At 42.4% G+C, this 12493-nt stretch overlaps 1 protein-coding gene across 1 annotated transcript in view; it reads left to right on the top strand.

Annotated features, from left to right (window-relative positions):
• The window catches only part of LOC308358023 (uncharacterized protein), a 184406-nt gene that overhangs the window by 49664 nt on the left and 122249 nt on the right, over positions 1 to 12493 (top strand). The gene's annotated exons all lie outside the window — the stretch shown is intronic.

Here is a 12493-nt window from a genome sequence, read left to right as displayed (position 1 = left end):
CAACTTCCACACTTGTGTCTATGACCCTGGCACCCTCTCTTTCTCTCCTTCTCTCTTTCCTTCCTTCCTTATTTGTAAGGTTAACGACATTAGGTTTGGTCACTTAAATGAAATCATAGTCTATTTCTCTGACTCCTTTATTTCACGTAACATAACATCATCACGTTTTAACCATGTTATATAAAGAGACAAGATGTGTCTCTTTTTTCAAGGCTGAATATTATTCTAGTGAATGTATATGCTGCATTTTCTTATCTATTCACAAATATTTCTGTTGCTTTCATTTATTACTGGCTTTTCTCAATAATGCTGCTATGAATCTCCCTGTGCAGATATCTCTTGTAGATCCCACTTTGATTTGGTCAGGTGGGATGGCTGGATCGTATGGTAATATGATTTACAACTCTTTGAGGAACCTCCATTCTGTTTTCCATAGTGATTGCTTCATACACATTTCCTCTAGTAGTGGGTAAGGGTTCCAGTCTCTCCTCATCCTTTCCAGCACGTGTAAGTTTTTTTGGTTCATGTTTATTAGTGGGGTCTGAGCGGGTGAGAGGTGATGACTCACTGTTTGAGTTGTATTTTTCTAATGAATAGTGAGGTTGAGCATCTTTCCTATGCCTTGTCCATTTGTATATCTTCCTTGGATTGTGCCCACTGAAAACTTGGTCCAGTTCTTAATCATGCTCTTGCTGTTTGGTTGTCACTGCAAAAGTTCTTTCTCTGGGGGTGCCTGGGTGGATCAGTGGGTTGGGCCTCTGCCTTAGGCTCAGGTCAGGTCATGATCTCAGGGTCCTGGGATGAAGCTCCCACATGGGGCTCTGCTCAGCAGGGAGCCTGCTTCCCTCTCCCTCTGCCTACCTCTCTGCCTACTTGTGATCTCTCTCTGTGTCAAATAAATAAATAAAATCTTTAAAAAAACAACAAAAAACCTTTCTCTGTTCTAGATGTTAAATCCTTCTGCTTTAGAGGCTCTCCAAAGGAATTCCTTGCATTTTTCAGGTTGCTTTTTCACTCCACTGACTGCTTCCTTAGATTACTTTCTCTGGGGGTGACTGACGGAGGCTCAGGCCAGGACCTCAGGGTCCTTAGACTGAGCCCTGCATCCCGCTATGCACTCAGCAGGGAATCTGCTTCTCCCTCTCCCTCTGCCCCTTCCCCTGCTCATGCGCTCCCTCCCTCCTCTCTTTCCCTCTCAAGTAACTAAATAAAATCTTAAAAAAACAAAACAAAACAAAACTGTGACTTTTTCTGATTTCAGTATGTTTGAATATATTGTTTCATTTCATTACTCTCAAGGTATTTGCTGGTTATTTTCTTTAATTTCATTTTGATCCACTGATTGTTCCAGAGCACATTGTTTAATTTCCAAATATTTGTGGCATTTCCATTTTTCCATCTGCTGTTCATTCTTTGTTTTAGTTCATGGTGGTCAGAAATGATACTTCGAATATTAATCTTCTTAAATTTCTTAAGACTTGTTTTGTAGGGCGCCTGGGTGGCTCAGTCATTAAGCGTCTGACTTTGGCTCCAGTTGTGATCCTGGGGTCCTGGGACCGACCCTCACATGGGGCTCCCTGCTCCACGGGAGGCCTGCTTCTCCCTCTCCCACTCCCTCTGTTTGTGTTCCCTCTCACACCACGTCTCTCTCTCTCTGTCAAATAAATAAATAAAATCTTTTTTTTTTTTAAAGACTTGTTTTGTGGGCAGTGTGTCTATACTAGAGAGCATTCTGTGTGCGATTGAGAAGATTCTGTCTTCTGCTCTCGCGTGGTGGAATGGTCTGTGTATGTCCGTCACATGTCATTGACTGTCATCTTGTTCGGGTGCTCTCCTTCTGGGACTTAACTGTGGTCTTTCTATCCAGTTAAACCAAAGTATTAACCCTTCGCTGCTGTAATGGTGCTCTTGACTTCTTGCTTCAGTTCTGCCTTCTGTGCTTCCCATATGTGGGGTCTCTGTTGTTAGGTGCACGCATAACTGTTACAGTGTCTGGGTAATTTCCTTTCTGTATGTATATATAATATTTTTCTGTTCTGAAACTCATGAACTTAGTATGTATTTGTATGATATTAGCACAGCCCCTGATGCCCTCTTTTGGTTTCCATTTTCATGAAATGTCCTTTTACTGCTTTTACTTGCACCTTCTGTGTGTCCTTAGATTTAATGTGACTGACTGTCTTGTAGACGGGAGGTTGTTGCATCTTGTATTTTACTCAGTCAGCCAGTTCGTGCCTTTTATTTTATTTTATTTATTTATTTTTAAATATTTTATTTATTTATTTGACAGAGCGAGAGAGGTCACAAGTAGGCAGAGCGGCAGGCAGAGAGAGAAGGGGAAGCAGGAGCCTGATGCGGGGCTCGATCCCAGGACCCTGAGATCATGACCTGAGCCGAAGGCAGAGGCTTAACCCACTGAGCACCACGCGCCCCCAATTCATGCCTTTTAGTGGGGGGGGGGAGTTTAATCTATTTACCAGCAAAGTAATTACTAAAGGGAAGTACACTGCTGCTGTTGTTTCATAGTTTTCTGTACTTCTTGTGGCTGTTTTACCCTTTCCCTCCCAGTGTGCTTCATTATATTTGTTTGATTTTGTAGTGACATACTTTGATATGATTCTCATTTCCTTTTTATGTCTTTTGTAGTTGTCCATCCTCCCCCCCCCTCCCGTTACCATGTGGATTACTTAAAACCTCTCAAAGCTGTAACAAACCATTTAAACCTAATATTGTCAAGAGCATGCAAAACTCTGCTACTTATCATGTCCATCCCTGTACCCGCTGTAGGTCACTGATAACCCTGTATTTAATAATTCTGTCTTTCCTGTTGTGTACTGTATAGTTTAGATATATCCTTTTTGTTCTTCTATTTTTATGTCTTTTAAGAGAGACAGTGCACATGTGAGTGGGGGGAGAGGCAGAAGGCGAGGGAGAGAAAGAATCTTAAGCAGGCTCCATGCCCCGCTCAGAGCCCGATGCAGGGCTTGATCTCACAACCCTGAGATCTTAACCTGAGCCAGAATCAACCAGGCACCCCTGTGTTTTTATTCTTTAAAATAATTCAGTTCACTGAGAAAGTAGCAGTCTGTGCTACCTCATTATAATAGTCTAGGTTTCTGTATTTGCGTAAACATTTACATTTACCAGAGAACTTTATATTTTCATGTGGTTTTAGTTAGTGTTTAGGATCTTTGTATTTTAACCAGGAAAACTTTCTTTAGTGTTGCTTGTAGGACAGGTCTAATGGTACACTTTTAGGGGATTTGACTAGGGTATATCTTCATTTTCCATTTTTGAAGGACATTTATGCCAGATATAATGTTTTTGGTTGATATTTTTTTGATCTTTCAGTCCTGAAGGTATTATCCCTTGCATTTCTTTTTATAAGTTCTGCTGAAAAGCCATTAATATTCTTCGAGGAGCTCTGTTACACAGGAGGAATTAGTTTTGTCATGCTGCTTCAGAACTCTCTGTTCACTTGTGATTTTTGATAAATTAATTATAATGTGTCAGTGTCTTCATGTCTTGACATCTAGCCTACTTAGAATTCAGTGAGCTGCTTGAACATGTCTCTTTTTCCCCCCAGTTGTGGAAGTATAAGCCAGTTGTTCTTCATGTAAGCTCTCTGGCCTTTTCGACTCTCCTCTCCTTGGTTAGGGGGTTCCCTTAATGTATATATTGGTCTACTTACTGGTGTCTATAAGTCCCTTAGACCCTGTCCTTTACCACATGTTTTTTTCTCTCCTCAGTGGATAATTGAAAACGAGGGAACTTTAGGTTGTCCAAGTCTTTCTTCTACTTACTCAAGTCAGGTGCTGACCCCTTCAGTGTTCTTCAAAATTTAGTTGTACTTCTCAGCTCCTCATTTCTGTCTGATGGTTTTTTTAAGCTTCCTGTCTCTTTGGATTTTCATTTCGGTCATGCATCCTTCACTGGATATCAGTTAGTTTCCTGGTTTCTACTCTTCCTTCAAGAGCACCTTCAGGATAGTTTAAATCCTTTGTTGGGTAATTTATCATTCTTTATTCATTTAGGGCCAGGTTTTGGAGCTTTCTTCTGTTCCTTTAATTGGAACATGTTTTTCTGCTCCTTCGTATGCCTTGTGATCTTTTGCTGATGTTTGGAAATTTAAAAACGAGCCCTGGACCAAGGATTTATGCATTTGCTTTGTAATGGAGAACATAGTAACAGCCATCTGTGCCCTAACTGTGGGGCCTGTCAGACATATTCTGGGGACGGGTAATGTCTGAGTTTTTGTACTTTCCAGTTAAGTAACTGGTTGTTGTTTTATGTTAATTGCACGTGGTGATCTTCAGCACGGCAGTTTCTGGGTTTTGTGCAAGTATTTACCTGTTCTGTGAGTCGTCCCCACAACGCATCAAATGGGTGTGTTCCATTGTTCCCATTCCCTCAGCCTTCCATGTCCCACATGAAAGAAACAAGTCCTCCAGGCCTCTGCAAAGAATCCAGATTACAGCCCACAGAGTTCACGCACGTCTTTCTCTCCTAAGCAGAGTGGAGAGTGTTCTCACGGTCTTGTCATGGAGTGCCAGGTAGGGTGAACAGCTAGCGTGGGAAATACAACGAACCTGCTTTCTCTCTTCAACTGGCCCTCTTCACCTGCGCTTGTCTAAGGGTGCTGTGCTCTCCCGGCTGCCTTCTGGAGCACTCAGAAAGGCAATTTGGTTAGTCTGTGTCTTCATGAAGGAGCAAAGTCCTGGTCCTTCCTAGTTCTCCGTCTTCCTCATGTCCTCTGATGAATATTAACTTTATACATTAGCATTTTAAAGTATATACTTGCAAGTGTACTGTGTGGAATAATTTACTTAGTGTTTTTCAGTTATGTCTTCTCATGACACCTGGGATTTTTTTACAAAAACAGTTAAAGAAAATGTATTTCATAACATGCTACTGGGAAGACGATGGAAACTGTGGCTTTGAGATCACAGTTAATGAAAGACTGAGAAGGTGACAGAAGTAAGTGAGGGGTGGAAACAGTGATACAATGGATATAACTAACCAGGGACAATTACCCTTAATCGAATCCTTGCTGCTAGAAGAAACAGAGAATAAAAAACATTTTGGGGGAAAATCCCACTTTAAGACAATTATGTTTGCAGAATACTGTGTTTGAATACAAAACCTCAACTCCTTTTTTCATACATATGTACTCTTTGAAAACGAAACCGGAAAGTCTGGAAAAACACCCTTTGCATGCTGAAAGTAATGATTTGAAACATTTCAATTATAGGTATTAATTATTCAAAGATTCTTATAAAATTAGAAATTTGAAGATTAAAAGTCTAAATATAATGAATTTCAGAATTCCTTTCCTGAGGGTTCATGATTCTTCTACTAACAAATAGGCTCTCCTGTTCTAGAGTCCCCAATTTTGATACATGTTGGAGTGTCTTTATCTAACCATCACTGTTCAATAGTTATAATACATAATTTGGAGCAGCATTTTATGTGTGATGGACTTTGGATGGCCTTTTGTGAGGACTTGATCTTCAGTAATTACCGAGGTGTTTATAATGGAGAGAGAATTTATGAATGGTAAATCTGGAAATAAACATTAACAGGGTAAATCCTAATAAACTTTAAAGAACTGTTTCCAGTTATGAGTATAAAAGAAATACATGTTGGAAAGTTTTTTATCAAGCTTTAACCTTCTTAAATGTCATTGTATCCTTCCTGAAGACATGATTTACCAATATAATAAATGTGACAAAGCTTTAAAGCAGTCTTCAAATTCAGACTTCATACTGAGAAGAAACCTTACATATGTAAGGAATATGGCATAGTCTTTACCCAGCATTGAAGCCTTCCTGGGCATCAGAGAATACATGCTGGGATGCAGTCTTACACATGTAAACAATTTGGTGAAACCTTTAAGCATTACTTAAAACTTTGACATCAGAATGTACATACGTAGGAGAAACCCTGTACCTTCTTTGCTCCAGAATCAACTGTACTTATGAATGCAGTGGGATGGCCTAACAAGTATGCCCTTTTCCCAGTAGCATTAAGCATCAAATGATCTGAGATTATCTTTCCCAAATTTATATATTATATATTTCCCTCCTTTTTGTAACTACTGGGACATTTTGATGGCTATAATGCAGATGACATAGAAGTATTATCAAGAGGGGCACCTAGGTGGCAGTCAGTTAAGCCGCCAACTCTTGGTTTCAGTTCAGGTCCTGATCTCAGGTTCGTGAGTTCAAGCCCTCTGTCAGGCTCTGCACTGAGTGTCGAGTCTGCTTGAGATTCTCTCTCCCTCTCCCCCTTCTGCTTGTGCTCTCTCTCAAATAAATAATAAAATTGGGGCGCCTGGGTGGCTCAGTGGGTTAAAGCCGCTGCCTTCGGCTCGGGTCATGATCCCAGCGTCCTGGGATTGAGCCCCGCATCGGGCTCTCTGCTCAGCAGGGAGCCTGCTTCCTCCTCTCTCTCTGCCTGCCTCTCTGCCTACTTGTGATCTGTCTGTCAAATAAATAAATAAAATCTTTTAAAAAAAAAGAAAAAAAGTATTCAAATAAATAATAAAATGAATCATTAAAAAAATAAAACGAAGGCGTGTAATTAAGAATGTAGCCATCTGGGGGCACCTGGGTGGCTCAGTGGGTTAAAGCCTCTGCCTTCCGCTCAGGTCATGATCCCAGAGTCCTGGGATCAAGCCCCACATCAGGCTCTCTGCTCCGCGGGGAGCCTGCTTCCTCCTCTCTCTCTGCCTGCCTCTCTGCCTCCTTGTGATCTCTGTCTGTCAAATAAATAAATAAAATCTTTAAAAAAAAAAAAAAGAATGTAGCAATCTGGGGCACCTGGGTGGCTTCGGCTCAAGTCTTGATCCCGGGACCTGGGATCGAGCCCCGCATCGGGCTCCATGCTCTGTGGGAGGCCTGCTTCTCCCTCTCCCACTCCCCCTGCTTGTGTTCCTTCTCTCGCTGTGTCTCTCTCTGTTAAATAAATAAATAAAATCTTAAAAAAAAAAAAAAAAGAATGTAGCTATCTCACTTCTTGGTGTTGCTGCCTTGGGCTCCGTTTGAGTCCTGCAGGGGGCTGGAACTGATACCAGCTCCTCCTGGTAGCAGGTATAATCGATAACAGCCCCAGAGTTACAAGCCAGTGTAGGTTCCTGAAACAACATCCCCAGCAGCCCTTGTAAACAAGACTGTCTACCCTCAGGACACACTCCCTTGTGCGTTCTGTAGAGCAGACCCTACAGAGATGATCAGACTCCACATACTTTGGTTTGAGTTGTGCATTCTTGACTTGCCCAGGAAGTGCAGGGAGCTCCAACCATGGGCCCTAATAAAGGCATCTGCCCCAGGTCCTGCTGCTTGCTCTCCTTGCATTCCTCCTCGACTCTGTCATGTACTTTTCAAGGCATATTGTGTGCATCGTTTAGGGTCTGTGAGTGATGAACTTGGCTATTCCATTTTCTTTGGTGTGCTTTTATTGAAACTTGGCTACCCACACAAGGCCCCGGGACTGTATTTTACAAATGCTAATATAACTTAGTCACTAGAAATATGTTTTTCTGAATTCTGAATCACCATTTATAAAATTTTATTCTGTGTCATTCTTTGTTCATTTGTTTTTTTCTCCTCCGTGTCCTGAGCAAAAAAGATTCCCATGGCTTTGGTATGCATGGAATGCAAGTTGTAAATATGCAGAACTTAAGATATAATTTAGGTGTAAGAGAACTAAGGAAAAAGTGTGTGTGTGCACGTGCCAAAATTTAACTGTTAGCAGACTGCCGTTGACCAGAAACCTTACTGAGAACATAAACAGTTTGATCACATATTTGGAATGTTACTAGTAAAACCATAGGGCCACAACTCTCTGATCCTTACAGAGGATGAACAAAGACTGGTTGTTGAATGCTGGTAATCTGTATTTTGACTAAGGGTCATACAGTGATTTTGCAGTGGTTTCTTTAGACTATGTTTGAACTTACTATTTAATTAGAGAGACTGAATTTGTGTGTGTGTTTGTGTGTGTGTTAACACTGATGTGTTATGAATGAAATGTTATCTTTGCACTAACTTTCACATACTCCACACTAAACAAGGTTATAGGTAAAAAGACTGTGACTACAAAGTGAAGTATTGTTGAACCTTGAACACCATGGCATTGAACGGTGTGTGTGCACTTAAACTTATGTACTTTTATAATACACTACTGTAAATTTATTTCCCTTTTTTTTTTTTTTAAGATTTTATTTATTTGAGAGAGGGAGGGAGAGCACAGATTGGGGGAAGGGCCGAGGGAGAGGGCCAGGGAGAAGCGGACTCTCGCTCAGTGCAAAGCTCCATACCAGGCTTGCTCCCAGGACTCTGAGATGGTGACCTGAGCTGAAGTCAAACGCCTAATGAACTGAGCCATCTAGGCTCCCCTCCTTGTGATTTTCTTATTAACACATTCTTTTCCCTGCGTCCAGAGACATCAGATCCTGTCTTCCTGATTTCATAAATTCCTTTGTAGTACTGAGGACAGATGCTGTTGGAGATTCCTATATTTTTCAGGCCAAAACCACTGAGGTAGGAGAGGGCTTGCTGCAAGATGCAAACACTGTGGCCATACCCTTTAGATGGCACGTGGTAGAGTAGATGTTGGAAACACAGAAGCCTGTGGACACTGGAGGGATCAGGAAGGTGTGTGCCGAGTGTCCACAAAGCACTAGAATCTTCGGTCTCTAACCCCAACGCTGGATGACATTCCAGTGAAGCCACTGCACAGCCGGCAGGAAACTCCGTTCTGTTTGAGCCCCGTGACGAGTGTTACTCCTTGCGATCTGTGTGAGGGGCACTGATTAGTCGGGGGGCAGCTCACCAGTCAGAGGCAGTGAGCATTTCTGCCCCAAACAGTCCACCGGCTTTTTAAGGTTCGTTCACAGCCCGTGCTGCGTTTCTGCCCATCCTGTGGGAAGCAGGGAAGCGGACTCCTGGTAGTTGTGGAAACTGATACCATGAAGCCGGGTAGCAGGTCATGTGCACATTGAACCCTGATCCAAGTGAAGTATAATCCTGCATTTGGGGTGGCTGTGACTTTGTGGTCCGATGTACCCTGAAAAGGCAGATGTGTGCTTCTAGAAAACACGACGTATGTCATGTATTCCGTGCATGTTGCATAGGGAATGCTCATGTCTGATGAAAGGGCTCGTCCATACTATGGTGTAGTCTGGTTTGTCTGTTTCTTCCCTCTGCTGTTGTCCACCAGCTGACATTGTGCTAACACTTCTCTCGTGGCCAGACGTGCTTGCCCCACCCTCAGTCATCACACCACGTTCTTATTTGATGAAATATTTGAATAAATTCTAGTTCATTCTAAGTTGGATTATTCTGATGAAAGAATGTGATGAGAAGTGTATTTGTGGGTGATCCCAGGAAGCTGGAGGAGGGCATTGCAAGAAGGGACATGTGGAAGATGAGGTAGCCAAGACAGACTGTATTACAGTCCTATTGATTTATGAATACCGGAAATGTCTAGGTTGTGTGTGTCACGTAAGTAACATCACCACAAACAGAATATCTTAGAGTGACCATCTGTGCATAATTCAGGAATGATCGTTGCCTTCGTTAACACAGAGGCTGTCAAATTTATCTTACATCAGAACCACCTGGAGCACTTGTAAAATCTCAGATTTCTGGGCCTCTTTCCATGTAACAATTTCATTGTTTCTGGGCTGGCTGTAAACACCCCCACCCTCCAATTTTCTTTTTGTACAGTTCTCAGGTGATGGCCATTGAGGCCTGTTTGGGGAACCTGCTTTGAGGATGACACGCTGAGGGCATCCTTATGGTGGTCATCCTCAATGAAATGATCAGCTCATGAAGGATGCAGTCCGAGACACAGATGCGCATGAATTGTTTTGGGTGGATTCTGGTCTAGGTTCTGCGGATGTGACAGTAAGTCACGGGTAGGCTGGACTTCTGTGCTTAAACCCTGGAAGCCGGAGCCGCGTACCTGGTCTTCAGGGGTCAGTTAAATACCCGTTCAGGGTATATGCGTGTGTCCAGGGCTGGAACGTACACTCTCAAGTCTCAGACCATGGAGGCTGTTCTGCGCAAAGATTTCTGGACGAAGCATTGATTGTCAGAGGAGATAATCCAAGAACGGGTCTTCTGGAAGGGCACCTGATTGCCTCTTGATGCTCTAGGTTCAGATGTTGACTATCAGTATTTAGATGATCATTAATCCTTTTGTAAAAAAATTAACTATTTTTATCAGTTATGAAGAAAAAAAAACCCTATTGTTTCTTTTCTATGAAGGGAAAAACCCAGTTCTTCTCTAATGCGTTTCTCTGCTCTGTGTCCCTCTTACTTACTACTGACACTTCTGGTCACAATGCAGTGTGGAGGTGCTTTCCCCACAACAAATGATAAATAATAAGCATAAATAAATAAATAAATAAATAAAGCAGGTCTCCAATACCATGTAGATGTCTTACAGCTTTACTTGAACACTCTTCACCCAGAAATTTCTTCAGGTCCCACAGATTAGGGTTAGGGTTAGAGGTCAGTTCCATGGGACTGACCTCCCGCCTTACACACATACTTTCAGACACTTTCATAAGCTCAGCCAATACCCATATTTGTGAATGACTGGATATATTTTAGAGATTCCAATAATGTCTTCTTTGGGTTCAGTTAGTTTGCTAGAGGAGCTTGCAGACTTCAAGGGAAACACGTTTGCCAGCTTATTAAAGGCTATTAGAGGGGTACCCGGGTGGTGTAGTCCATTAAGCCACCGACTCTTGGTTTCAGCTCAGATCATGATCTCAGGGTCCTGAGAATGATCCTCGTCTGGGTCTCTGCATTCAGCGCAGAGTCTGCCTGAGTTTCTCTCTCCTCTCTCTGCCTCTCCCCACCATGAGCTTGCTCTCTCTCAACTAAATAAATAAATCTTTTTTTTTTTAAAGACTTTATTTATTTATTTGTCAGAGAGAGAGAGAGAGAGAGAGCGATCACAGGCAGACGGAGTGGCAGGCAGAGGCAGAGGGAGAAGCAGGCTCCCCGCCAAGCAAGGAGCCCAATGCGGGACTCTATCCCAGGACGCTGGGATCATGACCTGAGCCGAAGGCAGCCGCTTAACCAACTGAGCCACCCAGGCGTCCCTAAATAAATAAATCTTAAAAATAAATAAAGACTATGATAAAGGATACAGTTGAAGTACATAGTGTGAGGTCTGGGAGGGTCCCATGATCAGGAGCTTTGGTCCCCATGGAGTTAGGGTGTGTCACCTTCCCTGTGTGAATGTGTTCACCAGCCTGTAATCACTCCCAACTCCATACTATTGAGATTTTATGGAGCCTTCTTCATGTATGCATAACCAGTCATAATTCCATTTGTAGCACTTTCCCTTCTGGAGTAAGGGGGAGTGGGGAGGTAAAGCTGAGTCTTCCAGGATTCTCATTATGGCCCGGTATTTCTCATGGCCCTTCCCCAACCAGGAGCCCACCCAGAGTCCCTTCCATAGAACAAAAAAATGCACCTACTGCTGTTACCACTTAGTAATTTTGAAGAGTTTTCAGAGCTTTGTGCCAAATATTTATGTATTCTATTATGTAACATTGGTAAGAAAGGAATAGCATTAGTCCTTATTCATAAAATCATGAGGATAAATAAAGCATTAATAACTGGGCCATACACTGTAAACACTATAGAATTACTTTAGATGTCGGTGAATTTTGTGGATTTCATTTTTCATGGAAAATAGGGCCCAGAACTCTTGTTTCCATGCTGCTTTCCGTGTTTTTGATAGTAAATATTTGAGGCACCTGGGTGGCTCAGTTGGTTAAGCATCTGCCTTCGGCTCTGGTCATTGTCTCAGGGTCCTGGAATCGAATCCTGCATCAGACTCCCTGCTCCACAGGGAGCCTGCTTCTCCCTCTTCCATTTCCCCGGCTTGTGTTCCCTCTCTCACTGTCTCTCTCTCTGTCAAATAAATAAAATAAAATCTTAAAAAAAAAAAAAAAGTAAGTAAACATTTGAACCCTGAAAATGACAGCTGAGAATCTGACAGTGAGAATGATCTTCCTGGTCCAGATTTTCCCTGGAAACATGCAGGAGTTCTACGTCTTATGTCATCCTTATTTCCCTTTACTGCAGTGAAAACGGGACAGGTTTGAGAGGCTTTTCCTCAGTCATCTGAATGTAGCCACGACCGTTCTTTCCTTTTGGTGCTATCCCAGACACCTTGGCAGCTTTCGTTTGAAATATTTTGTCCATGATGTTGGATCCAGACGTATTTCTAGTTTCATAGAGTGTCCAGAGGTGTGTCCTGGCAGCTCTGGGTCCTTGTCTTCAGGCCAGCACCATCAGTCCTAGAACTCCCAAGTGAGCGAAACATTAAGGAAGAAAAGTCTCACATTGTATTAGCCCTTCCAGTGTCCTCTGCTGGAACTCACAGGAGCTGGCAAATGCCACAGTTGCTATGTATGTGTGTTACAAGAAGATCAATACATAAAAACAGCACAAAGACTATAGAT

The sequence above is a fragment of the Martes martes genome, assembly GCF_963455335.1.
Source record: "Martes martes genome assembly, chromosome: 17".
NCBI classification, from domain to species: domain Eukaryota; kingdom Metazoa; phylum Chordata; class Mammalia; order Carnivora; family Mustelidae; genus Martes; species Martes martes.
The sequence above is the reverse complement of the archived record's forward strand: the minus strand, read 5'-3'. Positions and strand labels throughout refer to the sequence as shown.